Genomic DNA, 16563 nt, shown 5'->3' with positions numbered 1-16563 from the left:
TGAACCGCCGCGGTCATTCCCAGGAACTCCGCACGTCCCTCTCTGATCAGCCTTCCGACTCTGGCCTCCAGTTGATCGCAGAACTCGGCGAGCTCCCGACACCACCAGGCAGCGGAGCCTGGCTCTGGGTCTCTGCATTCAGACGCCATTTTCTCTAACAACAAGCTGCTGGCTTCTTTTCCGTTCCGCCGTCTCTGGACGCTTCCGCTCTCTTCACAAGCGAGGTCAGAACTCTGCAGGGGATCTCTGGGTAGCCACACCTCTTCGTGGGCGGTAACTTCTCCCAGCGCGGGCTGCTGTTGTTTTTCAGTGCGCTTTTCATGGTGGCAATATGGCGGCGCTTCCAATTTTTCAAGCGGACCGCCCAGGCACATGGTCACCTGTCTGAACAGGTCTAGTCCTTATCCTGTTCGTGACGCCAGATGTGAAGCCCCACTGGTGTTGTGTCGGTGCATTACCTTCAGGGACTCCACTCGGCTGGATCTCGTCACAGGTAGGGAATCTTCTATTTGTCGTGACGCCACTCTCAGTATTGCGGTCAGTGGGGACCGCCACTGCAGGTTGAGGGACGCCTGGGGCTGATGGTGAGTGCAGTTAGTTGGAATAGCCTCCTGAGAGTGAGGCAAGCCCCAGGGCCTGTGTAGGTGCGTAGTACCACAAGGCGCAGAATAACTCCACACACGCAGGATGTCTTTCAGGGGTTTTACTCACTTCAGGTGGCAGGGTGAGTAACCCGGGCGTAGCTGGGATGAACCAGGCGGGAACCAGGTATCCTTCAGGCTGACTTCTGATGGTGACTACCAACTCGCCTTCCTTAGCCCTTGGTGGTTTGGGGTAACCCCGACTTTTAGTCCCTATGGGGGTCACCCAGGGAAGTTGCTGAAGCCTCTCTCCCCTTCGTTTGCCGTTTGCTTGTCGCCTGGACCAGATCACTCCAGCTGCTTGCCTCCTGTGAACTATGGGCCCTAACTGTGGCTACGTGGCTGCGGCTTTTGTGGTGTTGTGATGTGGGCTTTGAGGGCCCCACACCGGCAGGTTTAGCAGGGAAAGGTGGATCTATCCCCGCTCCGGGATCTGCCGCCCGTTTGGGCCTGGTTCTCCCTAGCAGTCTCCTTACTTCCCACTCTGTGCTCTCTCTCTAGCTGGAGATGGGTTTCGGGTAGCACTCCTAGGTGACCGTTCTCCCCCGTCGGTAGCCACTGCGCGGACGCTGTCAGACTGCACAGCCCCAGGGGTAGGGGTCTGCTCTCCTCGGAGCTCCCTGGACTCTGCACTGAACCGGCTCACTGCTCCTCCTCTCCTGTTCTTGCCTACGCCACCTAGCAACCAGGCTCTCTTACCACACCCCTTGAGAGGAGATGGAGGCTTTTGGCCCCCTCCACTATTCCAGTGGAGGTGAAGGCTTTTCCCCCTCCTGGGATCCCCAGGGGTCCTCTCATAGGTACATGTGTGAGACCTGATCACTATGCGCCTGTGTAGTCACACCTCGGTCAGCCTTCTGGATTACCTGTATTGTACTGTCCCCAGCATGGGTGCAGTACTCAGTGGTGCCTGACCAGGTCAGGGGCGCCACAGGTACACACTGGGACCAGGGAAAGTGGCAGTTACCCCCCCATGCTGCATGCTGGGAGGGGCCGTAAGACCCATCCCTGCTCCTATAGGGTACAGCTTAGCAACTGGGGAGGTGGGAGGAGCCATCTGAGAGCAGACACAGAGAGGAAGGTCAAGTTTAGTTAGTCTACCTCAGGGAGGGAGAGTGTGAGGAGCCAGCATGTAGTTGGGGAAGAAGAACGAGAGAAAGGAGGGAGGAGGAGGCCTGCTGGAGGCAGGCAAGGAGGAAAGAAAGAAAGAAAGAAAGAAGGTGACACCACGTAGAAGACAGAAGGAGTCGCAGGGCCACGGGTAGTCTGTATAGCTGTCGGGGCAGTTTAGAGCTAGGGTGGCCTGGTCCACAATAACATCGGTGGAGGGATCAAGCTGCGACAGGGGACGGTCCCTAGAGACTGGAGGAGTGCAAAATCATCTCCAAACAGTAGAAACCGAGGCCCAGGGAACGTTGTAGACTCCCAGGGCCAGAACCCATAGCAGAACTTCCAGAAAAGGGGTAATCAGCCGACAGGTGACCCCCCAGCCTGGAGGCTGTAGTGGAGGCCAAGCCAGGTTCATCCTAACAAAGGCAAGGCTAAGGAAGACAGCAGAAGAAAGAGACACTAAGAGAAGGGCACCGGCTTTCACTCTCAGAATCACCCAGAAACGGCGGAGGTCCCTGACAGTGGTCCCAGCAGTCCAAGGGTCCCTACAGCGCTGTGACAAGAAGTGTGAGTAAAGAACTTGAACTGCACCCTTGGAGTGGTCTCTGTTATTTCAGCTGCATAGACATTCACGAGCACCAACTGTGCCCCGGGCATTGCTCCACCTGTGGGGAGCAGTACCACCATTGCTGCCATAACATCATCCCGGTGGCCTCACACAGCAGCGGCGGCTTAATAGCCGCATACCACAGGTGGCGTCACGAACACAACCTTTATTCAGCAAGCCACATATTCTACTGACACCCACCAGGGCCACGGAGCCGGGCCCAGCCACCACTGTCTACCACCGGACTAGTCCGGCCCGGCACCGGGTGTCCCATAGCCCTGGGGTGGGCGAGTCACTCAGGCCTCGCGCATGCGCACTAGGGCATGGGCGCGCCCACTCACCTCTTCTTACAGGGCCAGTGTCGCTGAAACAGAATATGGCTGATTACAGGTATAGGGTATATAAGACTTCCTTTTCCTTGTGGGCGGTGCCTGTTAAACGTGTTCTTGTAGTTTACCTCTTGCGCTAGGTGTTCAGGTTCCTCTGTGCTTCGTACCCAGGTTAACCCTATCTCTGTCCACAGGGTCCGACTGCCAATCTGAGTGTGTCCAGCCTGCCGGTTTCCTAGGAGTTGACCCGGTGACTATCAGCTGTGGATCCCGTCATTTTCCACCAGCCTGTACTCGTTGCCGGTTCTGGATTCCATCTGGCACATCAGCCTGCACTCCTCGCTGGACCCGGACTCCGTCTGCTGTTTCCACTCGGCACCCGTACCCGGTTCCAGTCTTCCGTCCTGCCCACGCCTACCGTTGGACTAGTCACCATATCCCGTACGGACATTTGAAGGACACGAAACCCGAACTTACTTGTGTCCTGGCTGCTGTGCATCTAGGCCCTCTGGGGAGGCCACTGGACAGTCCCTGTATAGGGGTACACTCCTGGTTGTCTCTCTGGGGGAGTCCGGTGCATGGTCCTGTGGATCCACCTCTGGACTGAACGTTACAACTACCAAGGAAGACGGGCGAGGACCAGATGAGTCCTTTTTCTACTTAGCCGGTATTGAGGTCACATCAGACCTCGGCTTTCTCTGAGAACAAAACACAATAGATGTGAATAAAGGAAATATAATGTAAAGTCAAAGCGGTCAAAGAAGTGGCCACCAGTCATGATCTGTCCACCATCCATCTCCATGACTGATGACGTAGGGCAATGACAGGTATTGTGCCCGAAGCATCATTTTTGAGCTGTGTAGAGCACGACAGACTATGTCTTGGTAACGACACTATTGGCAACAAGAAACGCTAATGTGGGGCCCCGAGGTGCGGTGTCGGTGCAGCTGTGCATTACCTTCAGGGACTCCACGCGGCTGGATCTTGTCACAGGTAGGAAATCTTCTATTTTGATTGTCGTGACGCCACTCTCAGAATTGCGGTCAGTGAGGACCGCCACTGCAGGTTAAGGGATGCCTGGGGCTGATGGTGGGTGCAGTCAGTTGTAATAGCCTCCTGAGAGTGAGGCAAGCCCCAGGGCCCTGTGTAAGTGTGTGGAACCACAAGGCGCAGAATAACTCCACACAAGCAAAATGTCTTTCAGGGGTTTTACTCACTGTTGATGGCAGGGTGAGTAGCCCGGGCGTAGCTGGGATGAACCAGGCTGGAACCAGGCGTCCTTCAGGCTGACTTATGAGGGTGGCTACTGACTCGCCTTCCTTAGCCCTCTGTTGTTTGTGGTAACCCCGACTTGCAGTCCCTATGGGGGTCACCCAGGGAAGTTGCTGCTCCCCTCGTTTCGGCCCGTTTGCTTGTAGCCTGGACCAGGTCACTCCGGCTGCTTGCCTCCTGTGAACTATGGGCCCTCGTCTTGCTACGTGGCTGCGGACTCTGTGGTGTTGTCTTGGGGGTGTAAAGTGCCCCCTCAAGCAGGTTTGGCAAGGGAAAGGTGAATCTATCCCTGCACTGGGACCTGTTACCCCTGCGGGCCTGGTACCACCCTGACAGTCTCCTTACTTTCCACTCCGTTGCTCTCTCTCTAGCTGTGTGTGGATTTCGGGCAGCAATGCCAGGTGACCGTTCTCCCCCGTCAGTAGTCACTGCGCGTACGTTGTCAGAATCGTGTGGAGCTACAGGGTCTGCTTCTGCTCTCCCTGAACTTCACCACTCAACTGCCTGGCTCACTGTTCCCTCCTCTCCTGTTCTTGCCTACGTCACCTAGCAACCAGGCTCTCTACCACACCCCTTGAGTGGAGATGGAGGCCTCGCCCCCTCCTGGGATCCCCAGGGGTCCTCCCAAAGGTACATGTGTGAGACCTGATCACTATGCGCCTGTGTAGTCACACCTCGGTCAGCCTTCTGGATTACCTGTTTTTGTACTGTCCCCAGCATGGGTGCAGTACTCAGTGGTGCCTGACCAGGTCAGGGGCGCCACATTCCCCCTTAGTTATCACCAGCACGTCCTCGGGCTGCAAGACAACATTTTAAAATGCATAAAACAGTAAAACATGGTAAAACGTTTTAAAACCACCAGGTACCATACATCACCACCCTCCACCCACAAGTCCGTTAACCCACCCTAAACCCTCTCACGTTGGCCGCGCCTTCAGCCACTTCTGGCAGGATGTAGAGGCGGCTTTCATGGGTTGGTGGTTTCAGGGTATACCTGGCCTGGTGGAGCCGCGCCTTCAGCCTCTTCTGGCAGGATGTAGAGGCGGCCTCCACAGTTGGTGCCAACCAGGTACCCTCTTTGTGGTGGAGAGCCAGGCCCCATAAACAGGCGTGCTCCCTGGTTGCAGGTGAGCCAGGCCCCATAAACAGGCGTGCTCCCTGGTTGCAGGTGAGCCAGGCCCCATAAACAGGCGTGCTCCCTGGTTGCAGGCGAGCCAGGCCCCTAAACAGGCTGGCTCTGGTGGTGGTACCTCTGGGGTAACTATGTACACTGCGAGAGTTTGTGGCTATAGCCAGTTCATAGCCTTAAGGTTCATGGGTTTCTCACATTAGTTCATGTGGGCACATTTCTTGAACTTGTAAACGTTGCAAAACTTCAAACTTTAACTTCTGTACTTTACTTTACATGCTTTACACAGATTCCTCCTCACCAGGGCTTGGGCCTGTAGGGCTGTGGCACCTGTTGCTTTCTCCATCTCTGTCATCATCTGTAGTGGTCTCATCAATGGGTTCTTTGTCTTTTCTTTCCTCTTCTTCTGTGTCTCTATCTTCTGTTGTTGAGATAGCAGGTTTACTGTTGGGATTTCTGGGACATGGTGTAACATCTAGGGCATACCATCCTCTTTCTCCTTGATGCTTGGTAAACTCCACTGAATCTCCCATCTGCAAATTTCTTCCTGGATGTCCTCTAGGCAAATGGGCTCTAACATCCCTTCTGTTCACAAAGATGCCTTCTTTCATGCCAGGTGCAACTATGAAACCATATCCAGATTTTAAACTAAATTCCTCTACAATTCCACGACAAAGTGGGCCTCTGACCTGGGATTTAGCTCTCCTTAAAGACCGTTTCTCTTCCAAGTCTCTGGCTGTTACTTCATCCTTCTTATCTGGAGACTGCTGTGCAGGTGGATCCCTTGTCCTGCTGCGGCGCCGTGTCCTGCGGGCTGGGTCCTGCCTGGCTGCTATCTCACCGCTTGCAGGCTCCCAGGTGATGTATCTGGACAGATCTTCCTCAGCGGAGGGTGTCGGGCTCTCTTCATCCCAGCGGGAATATGGCAACATCTCTGGCTCTGGGCATGGATCCACTGCTGATGGCTCCGGGGTCAGCTTCTCAGCTTCCTGGCCTCCCCTCCCCCTTAGTTCTTCTGAGCACTCCTCTTGTGGCAGCGCTAGGGATGGATGTTCATCAGCAGGCCAGGGCGGTGGACTTTTTGGCGTGGATGTTGCAGGAGTCTTCCTGTGGGTGTGCGGAGGGAGCAGATACCGGTCCACCATCTCCTGTGGGAACTGGGCCTCTAGATCAGCCTTCAGCTTCCAGTATTCGGGGTCCTCTCCCAGCAGGGACTTCCTAGCAGGGACTTCCTTGGACTGGGGAGCGGTGTCTGCTCTGGCCTTGCAGGCCGGGGTAAATGATTGTACAGTCTTGTCTTTGTGGGCCGTGCCCTGCATGGCGGCGGCCTGGTCTTGGCGGGCCGCGCCTGGCATGGCGGCGGCCTGGATCAGCGTCGCTGTTGCAGTCTCAATCAGGGTCGCAGCTGGAGTCTTAGCGGGCATCGCTACTGTGGCCGGTTCTTGGCGAGCTGAGCTGGGCGTCGCTGCAGCGATCTGGGCTTGGCGGGCCGCACCTGGCGTGGCTGCGGCCTGGTTCAGCACCTCACTTGCGGCGCGGACGAGCGTCGCTGCTGCGGTGGGGTCTTGGCGGGCCGGGCCTAGCATGGCGGCGGCCTGGGTCAGCGTCACACCTGCGGCGTGGAGGAGGGTCGCGGCTGCGGAGGGATCTTGGCGGGCCGGGCTGGGCGCTTCTGCGGCCTGGACTTGGCGGGCCGCGCCGGGTGCTTCTGCGGCCTGGTTCAGCGTCGCCGGGCATCTCTCCTGGGACCGCGGGCATGGCAGCAGGGGTCGGGGCACTCGCGCTGGCAGGGGCAACACCGGACTCACCCATCAGTAGCATCATCGGGGTCGGAGTCGTCACCGCTCGGTCTGGCGCTCGTCGCGTGGCTCTCTTCTCGTAGGCCTGATCCGCTGCAGCCATCTCCAGAAGCTCTGTGCGTCCCTCTCTGATCTGTTGCACGATTCTCGCCTCCAGCCGGTTGCTGAACTGGGCAAGCTCTCGGGCCCACCAGGCTGCGGAGCCTGGCTCTGAGTTTTTGTCTTCAGACGCCATCTTCACCGCGTCGTCGCTGCTCTCCAGGTCTTCTCTCAGCAGCAGACTTCTGACTTCTTCTTGCAGCCGAAGTGCCAATTCCTTCACTTCCTGCAACTCCTCTCCCAACAGCAGGCTTATGGCTCCCTTTCTGTCCCGACGTCTCTGAACGCCTCCGCTCCCATCACTTGCGAGGTCAGGACTCTGCAGGGGATCTCTGGGTAGCCACACCTCTTCGTGGGCGGTAACTTCTCCCAGCGCGGGCTGCTGTTGTTTTTCAGCGCGCTTTTCATGGTGGCAATATGGCGGCGCTTCCAATTTTTCAAGCGGACCGCCCAGGCACATGGTCACCTGTCTAAACAGGTCTAGTCCTTATCCTGTTCGTGACGCCAGATATGTGGGGCCCCGAGGTGCGGTGTCGGTGCAGCTGTGCATTACCTTCAGGGACTCCACGCGGCTGGATCTTGTCACAGGTAGGAAATCTTCTATTTTGATTGTCGTGACGCCACTCTCAGAATTGCGGTCAGTGGAGACCGCCACTGCAGGTTAAGGGATGCCTGGGGCTGATGGTGGGTGCAGTCAGTTGTAATAGCCTCCTGAGAGTGAGGCAAACCCCAGGGCCCTGTGTAGGTGTGTGGGACCACAAGGCGCAGAATAACTCCACACAAGCAGAATGTCTTTCAGGGGTTTTACTCACAGAAGGTGGCAGGGTGAGTAACCCGGGCGTAGCTGGGATGAACCAGGCTGGAACCAGGCGTCCTTCAGGCTGACTTATGAGGGTGGCTACTGACTCGCCTTCCTTAGCCCTCTGTTGTTTGTGGTAACCCCGACTTGCAGTCCCTACGGGGGTCACCCAGGGAAGTTGCTGCTCCCCTCGTTTCGGCCCGTTTGCTTGTAGCCTGGACCAGGTCACTCCGGCTGCTTGCCTCCTGTGAACTATGGGCCCTCGCTTTGCTACGTGGCTGCGGACTCTGTGGTGTTGTCTTGGGGGTGTAAAGTGCCCCCTCAAGCAGGTTTGGCAAGGGAAAGGTGAATCTATCCCTGCACTGGGACCTGTTACCCCTGCGGGCCTGGTACCTCCCTAGCAGTCCTCTTACTCTCCACTCCGTTGCTCTCTCTGTAGCCTTGTGTGGATTTCGGACGGCACCACTAGGTGACCGTTCTCCCCCGTCAGTAGTCACTGCGCGGACGCTGTTAGACTGCAACAGCTCCAGGGTCTGCTTCTGCTCTCCCTGAGCTGCACACTAAACCGGCTCACTCGTGGGACCTGCACTGCTGCTCCTGTCTGAGCTCCACTTCCATGCTCCTCACTCCTCCACACTCTGCTTCAGACTGCTCCTTCTCTTTTCCCTTTGTGCCTGCCTACGTCACCTAGCAACCAGGCTCTCTACCACACCCCTTGAGTGGAGATGGAGGCCTCGCCCCCTCCTGGGATCCCCAGGGGTCCTCCCAAAGGTACATGTGTGAGACCTGATCACTATGCGCCTGTGTAGTCACACCTCGGTCAGCCTTCTGGATTACCTGTTTTGTACTGTCCCCAGCATGGGTGCAGTACTCAGTGGTGCCTGACCAGGTCAGGGGCGCCACACTAACAGTCTACGAGAAGGACATATAAGTGGCCGGAGATCCTCAGGAGCTCAGTCTGGTCGGGGTCAGGTAAATTGTCTCAGGTGGGATCGAGCTGAAATGTTCCGGCTGGTGGGACTTGTGGGAGCAGGTCTCTGACTGAGACCCCTCAGTAACCTGTCATGGAGCTGCTCTCATAAGTGCTGTCTGCAGTTTATCCAGACTCTTCAGAAGCGTCCACATCCTACATGAGACAGAACGTCTTCCTCAAGAAGGTAAAATGTATCTATCAAAAGTATCAACAGTTTTGCCTATTTTGTCTTTAGGTGGGACAAGTGGCAACTAATTTATCACAGAGCAGTTGTCACTTCCCTCCCCCCGCTTCCCTCTAACAAATGTTACATGTATCTGCCATTTCAGGTGACTTTTCAGAATAAGTTGGCCTCAGGATTAACATTATTTCCGGCCATTACTGTGGCATGTAAAGGTTTGCGCACCCCTGGTCACAATTACTGTTATTGTGAACCGTTAACCAAGTTGAAGATGAAATTGTCTCTAAAAGGCATAAAGGTAAAGACGACGCATTGCCTTTGTATTTAAGGCAAAAAAAAATATTGTCATCTTTTACATTTAAAAAGTAACATAAAAAGAAAATGGGCCTATGCAAAAGTTTGGGCACCCTTTATGGTTAGTACCTAGTAGCACCCACTTTTGGCAAGTATAACAGATTGTGAACGCTTTTTGTAGCAGCCAAGATTCTAAGATTCTTTCAATTCTAGTTGGAGGGATTTTCCTGCATTCTTCGTTGGAGATGTCTTCCAGTTCTGTGAGATTCCTGGCTCGTCTTGCATGTACTGATCTTCCTTGGAGACGTCTTCCAGTTCTGTGAGATTCCTGGCTCGTCTTGCATGCACTGATCTTCCTTGGAGACGTCTTCCAGTTCTGTGAGATTCCTGGCTCGTCTTGCATGCACTGATCTTCCTTGGAGACGTCTTCCAGTTCTGTGAGATTCCTGGCTCGTCTTGCATGCACTGCTCTTCCTTGGAGGCATCTTCCAGTTTTGTAAGATTCCTGGCTCATCTTTCATGCACTGCTCTTCCTGGGAGACATCTTCCAGTTCTGTGAGATTCCTGGCTCATTTGCATGCACTGGTCTTCCTTGGAGACGTCTTCCAGTTCTTTGAGATTCCTGGCTCGTCTTGCATGCACTGCTCTTTCTTGGAGATGTCTTCCGGTTTTGTGAGATTCCTGGTTCATCTTGCATGCATTAATCTTCCTTGGAGATGTCTTCCAGTTTTGTGAGATTCCTGGCTCGTCTTGCATGTACTACTCTTCCTTAGAGATGTCTTCCAGTTTTGTGAGATTCCTGGCTCATCTTCCAGTTCTGTGAAATTCCTGGCTTGTCATGCATGCACTGCTCTTTCTTGGAGAAGTCTTCCAGTTCTATGAAATTCCTGGCTCGTCTTCCAGTTCTGTGATATTCCTGGCTCGTCTTGAATGCAGTGCTCTTTTCAGTTCTAGCCACAGATTTTCAATGATGTTCAGATCAGGGGACCGTAAGGGCCACTGAAAAACCTTCAGCTTGCGCCTTTTGAGGTAGTCTATTGTAGGGTTTGATGTGTGTTTCGGATCATTATCCACTTGTAGAAGCCATCCTCTTTTCTCTCCTTTTTTAAACTTTAGCTTTTTTACAGATGGTTTTATGTTTGCATCAAGAATTTGTTGAAATTTCATTGAATCCATTCTTCCCTCTTCCTGTGAAATGTTCCCTGTGCCATTGGCTGCAACATACCCAAAAGCATGATTGATCCACCCATATGCTTAATGGTTGTCGAGTTGTTCTTTTCTTGAAATTCTGTGCCCTTTTTCTCCATACCTTTGATCATTGTGCACAAAGAATTCTATTTTAACCTCATCAGCCCACAGGACTTGTTTCCACAATGCCTCCGGCTTGTTTAGCTGTTCCTTTGCAGACTTCTGATGTTGAATTTGATGGTGAAGCCGCAGGAGAGGTTTTCTTCTGATGACTCTTCCATAAAGGCCATTTTTGTGCAAGTGTCTACGAACATTAAAACAATATACTACAACTCCAGAGTCTGCTAATTCTTTCTGAAGGTCTTTTGCAGTCACACAGGGATTTGGATTTGCCTCTTTAGCAACCCTACGAGCAGCTCTCTCACAAATTGTGCTTGGTCTTCCAGATCTTATCTTGACCTCCATTGTTCCTGGTAATGGCCATTTCTTAATTACATTTCAAACTGAGAAAAGAGCAACTTGAAAACGCTTTTCTATCTTCTTATAGTTTTCTCCTGCTTTCTGGGCCTCCACCATTTTCATTTTCAGAGTGCTAGGCACCAGCTTAGAAGAACTCACGGCTGCTGCTTTTTGGGACAAGATTAGAGGAGGCTGGGTTTTTATGAAACTGTGATATTCGCATCACCCGGCATTTCCTAATGATGATAGTGAACAAGCCATGACCCTAACAGGATAATTAAGGTGTGAAACCTTGGTCAAAGTTATCTGACCATACAGATTTCCAAGGGTGCCCAAATGTTTGCATCAACCCATTTTACTATTTGTAAGATTTCAAATGTAAAAGATGAAAATACAGTCATATGAAAAAGTTTGGGCACCCCTATTAATGTTAACCTTTTTTCTTTATAACAATTTGGGTTTTTGCTATTTCAGTTTCATATATCTAATAACTGATGGACTCAGTAATATTTCTGGATTGAAATGAGGTTTATTGTACTAACAGAAAATGTGCAATCCGCATTTAAACAAAATTTGACCGGTGCAAAAGTATGGGCACCGATATCAATTTCTTGATTTGAACACTCCTAACTACTTGTTACTGACTTACTAAAGCACTAAATTGGTTTTGTAACCTCAATGAGCTTTGAACTTCATAGGCCGGTGTATCCAATCATGAGAAAAGGTATTTAAGGTGGCCACTTGCAAGTTGTTCTCCTATGTGAATCTCCTATGAAGAGTGGCATCATGGGCTCCTCAAAACAACTCTCAAATGATCTGGAAACAAAGATTATTCAGCATAGTTGTTCAGGGGAAGGTACAAAAAGTTGTCTCAGAGATTTAAACTGTCAGTTTCCACTGTGAGGAACATAGTAAGGAAATGGAAGAACACAGGTACAGTTCTTGTTAAGCCCAGAAGTGGCAGGCCAAGAAAAATATCAGAAAGGCAGAGAAGAAGAATGGTGAGAACAGTCAAGGACAATCCACAGACCACCTCCAAAGACCTGCAGCATCATCTTGCTGCAGATGGTGTCAATGTGCATCGGTCAACAATACAGCGCACGTTGCACAAGGAGAAGCTGTATGGGAGAGTGATACGAAAGAAGCCGTTTCTGCAAGCACGCCACAAACAGAGTCACCTGAGGTATGCAAAAGCACATTTGGACAAGCCAGTTACATTTTGGAAGAGGGTCCTGTGGACTGATGAAACAAAGATTGAGTTGTTTGGTCATACAAAAAGGCGTTATGCATGGAGGCAAAAAAACACGGCATTCCAAGAAAAGCACTTGCTACCCACAGTAAAATTTGGTGGAGGCTCCATCATGCTTTGGGGCTGTGTGGCCAATGCCAGCACCGGGAATCTTGTTAAAGTTGAGGGTCGCATGGATTCAACTCAGTATCAGCAGATTCTTGACAATAATGTGCAATAATCAGTGACGAAGTTGGAGTTACGCAGGGGATGAATATTTCAGCAAGACAATGATCCAAAACACCGCTCCAAATCTACTCAGGCATTCATGCAGAGGAACAATTACAATGTTCTGGAATGGCCATCCCAGTCCCCAGACCTGAATATCATTGAAAATCTGTGGGATGATGTGAAGCGGCTGTCCATGCTCGGCCACCATCAAACATAACTGAACTGGAATTGTTTTGTAAACAGGAATGGTCAAATCTACCTTCATCCAGGATCCAGGAGCTCATTAACAGCTACAGGAAGCGACTAGAGGCTGTGATTTCTGCAAAAGGAGGATCTACAAAATATTAATGTCACTTTTATGTTGAAGTGCCCATACTTTTGCACCAGTCAAATTTTGTTTAAATGCGGATTGCACATTTCCTGTTAGTACAATAAACCTCATTTCAATCCAGAAATATTACTCAGTCCATCAGTTATTAGATATATGAAACTGAAATAGCAAAAACCCAAATTGTTATAAAGAAAAAAGGTTAACATTAATAGGGGTGCCTAAACTTTTTCATATGACTGTACATACGGTATTTTTTCCCCTAAAATACAAAGGAAATTGGTCATCTTTATGCCTTTTAGGGATCATTTCATTTTCAACTTGCTTAATTATTCACAAAAAATAGTAATTTTGCCCAGGGGTGCTTAAACTTTTTCATGCCACTGTATATGACTTGTATGCTACATTTTCACCACTTTTCACTTCTAGTGGCTCTTTCTCTAATTTTCTATTCTGAGCTGGTGAGTGGAGACTATCTGCTATGATGTCTCTCATACACAGCACACAAAGCACATGTTCAGAAGCAGCAGCATGGAAGATGTTATACAGCAGTACTGAGCAGGAAGATGTTATACAGCAGTACTGAACAGTGCAGCTGTGAACCTATATCTGTAGTAAGATGAGTACTTAGTAAAAAGCAGCAGCAAGGAGGATATAGTATAACAATGTTGCTGTGAATCTAGCTCTAAAATTAGATAAGCACTTAGTAGAAAGAGGCAGCGAGGAGGACATATTACAGCAGTACTGAGCAGTGTAACTGTGCATCCATCTCAAGGATAAACATTACTAGAAAGCAGCAGTATCTTCTCTGTCTCACTCTGCTTCTTCTCTTTCACACTCCATTTAATTTCAGGGAATCCACAAAATATTTTTTTTTACCAAATCTAGTCAATGAAGGGAGGGGGGATTGAAAAGAGGGCAAATAAATTACACATTGCATGCAAGGCCGGCCGGCGGAGGAGTCTCATGCGAGATATATGACAAACCCAGCTCTCCACATAAAGCCACATTTTCATTAATACTTAGATTTCTTAGTCCTCGTGTTGGACTTGTGCCTACTAGAACTAGTGGTCTCAAAAAGACGTCACCAGGTATGTGTTGATGACCACGCCCACTTGGTAACAAGATTTATATACAAGGAAGAGGAGGATATATTTTAGGAACGGAAAGGAGCAGGAACAAAAGAAAAACATTGCCGGATTCAGGAGAACAGCGGCAGTAACACCAGTTTAAAAAAAAAAATCATATTTGATATAAAAAATTCTCTATTAGTAAGTTGATGACAATATTCTAAAAGATAACACAAGTCTTTCATTTGAATTACTGTTACGCTATTATTATCCTGATTTCTATTGTTATTGGAAAACACCAGCATGTAGGCTGGCAAATGACTACTCAGATGGGCTACAAAATGATTGTCTTCCATGCTATATAAATAAATAAATAATCCTAGATGCACACATTTTTTGTCTAATCTGTGGTTTCTTACATGTTAGTGTCTTGTCTGCAACTGTCCAATAGAGACATTATGAGTGATATATGTGTGGGTGAATCTATGTGTACATGTACGACTACAATTATGTGTGTACTGTACAAATATATTTGATCTATTTATTTGAATGTATCAGTGTAACAGATAAGGTGTGTCTCTAATTAACTCAGATGTTGCCAATAAACCTATCAGAAGCTTCCAAAGACATGACATCATCATATGGGCCGTCCCATATTGTTTAAAGGCACAGTACTCTTAGGGCAGCTTTGCACATTGCTCTCACGTGCGATGTCGGTGGGGTCAAATCGAAAGTGACGCACATCCGGCATCACTTTCGACATCGTAGTGTGTAAATCCTAGATGATACGATTAACGAGCGCAAAAGCGTCGTTATCGTATCATCGGTGTATTCTCCGACATTTCCATAATGCCGGTGCAGCGACAGGTACAATGTTGTTCCTCGTTCCTGCGGCAGCACACATCGCTGTGTATGAAGCCGCAGGAGCGAGCAACATCTCCTACCTGGGTCCCGGCTGCAATGAGAAGGAAGGAGGTGGGCGGGATGTTTACGTCCCGCTCATCTCCGCCCCTCTGCTTCTATTGGCCGCCTGCCGTGTGACGTCGCTATGACGCCGCACGACCCGCCCCCTTAGGAAGGAGGCGGGTCGCCGGCCAGAACGACGCTCACAGGGCAGATGAGTGCGTGTGAAGCTGCCGTAGCGATAATGTTCGCTACGCCAGCTATCACAAGATATCGCACCTGCGACAGGGGTGGGTGCTATCGCGCTCGGCATCGCAGCATCGGCTTGCGATGTCATAATGTGCAAAGCCCGCCTTAGTATATGGAATCTTTTGACTTTGCAGAAAGTAATAAAACATTCTCTCTCTCTCATTATTCTGGCATTTGGCAAATATAAATAATTTTGGTCACCAATTGACCTAAAACGGGAAAAGTTTATTCTGACTTCATGTCAGAGAGTGAAAAAAAATGCAGATGTGTCTTTATAGAGAGTGGAGGGAAAAACCTGCAGATGTGTCTGTTTAGAGAGCGGAGGGAAAAACCTGCAGATGAGTCTTTATAGAGAGCAGAAGGAAAAACCTGTAGATGTGTCTGTATATAGAGCGGAGAGAAAAACATGCAGATGTGTCTTTATAGAGAGCAGAGGGAAAAACCTGCAGATGTATCTTTATAGAGACCGGAGGGAAAAACCTGCAGATGTGTCTGTATCGAGAGCGGAGGGAAAAACCTGCAGATATGTCTGTATAGAGAGCGGAGAGAAAAACGTGCAGATGTGTCTTTATAGAGAGCAGAGGGAAAAACCTGCAGATGTATCTTTATAGAGAGCGGAGGGAAAAACCTGCAGATGAGTCTTTATAGAGAGCAGAAGGAAAAACCTGCAGATGTATCTTTATAGAGAGCGGAGGGAAAAACCTGCAGATGAGTCTCTATAGAGAGCAGAAGGAAAAACCTGCAGATGTGTCTGTATAGAGAGCAGAGTGGAAAAACCTGCAGATGTGTCTGTATAGAGAGCGGAGAGAAAAACGTGCAGATGTGTCTTTATAGAGAGCAGAGGGAAAAACCTGCAGATGTATCTTTATAGAGACCGGAGGGAAAAACCTGCAGATGAGTCTTTATAGAGAGCAGAGGGAAAAACCTGCAGATATGTCTGTATAGAGAGCGGAGAGAAAAACGTGCAGATGTGTCTTTATAGAGAGCAGAGGGAAAAACCTGCAGATGTATCTTTATAGAGACCGGAGGGAAAAACCTGCAGATGTGTCTGTATAGAGAGCGGAGAGAAAAACCTGCAGATGAGTCTTTATAGAGAGCAGAGGGAAAAACCTGTAGATGTGTCTGTATATAGAGCGGAGAGAAAAACATGCAGATGTGTCTTTATAGAGAGCAGAGGGAAAAACCTGCAGATGTATCTTTATAGAGACCGGAGGGAAAAACCTGCAGATGAGTCTTTATAGAGAGCAGAGGGAAAAACCTGCAGATATGTCTGTATAGAGAGCGGAGAGAAAAACATGCAGATGTGTCTTTATAGAGAGCAGAGGGAAAAACCTGCAGATGTATCTTTATAGAGACCGTAGGGAAAAACCTGCAGATGTGTCTGTATAGAGAGCGGAGGGAAAAACCTGCAGATGAGTCTTTATAGAGAGCAGAAGGAAAAACCTGTAGATGTGTCTGTATATAGAGCGGAGAGAAAAACATGCAGATGTGTCTTTATAGAGACTGGAGGGAAAAACCTGCAGATGAGTCTTTATAGAGAGCGGAGGGAAAAACCTGCAGATATGTCTGTATAGAGAGTGGAGAGAAAAACGTGCAGATGTGTCTTTATAGAGAGCAGAGGGAAAAACCTGCATATGTATCTTTATAGAGAGCGGAGGGAAAAACCTGCAGATG

The sequence above is a fragment of the Anomaloglossus baeobatrachus genome, chromosome 6 (assembly GCF_048569485.1).
Source record: "Anomaloglossus baeobatrachus isolate aAnoBae1 chromosome 6, aAnoBae1.hap1, whole genome shotgun sequence".
Classification (NCBI taxonomy): Eukaryota; Metazoa; Chordata; class Amphibia; order Anura; family Aromobatidae; genus Anomaloglossus; species Anomaloglossus baeobatrachus.
This window is presented reverse-complemented; position numbering follows the sequence as displayed.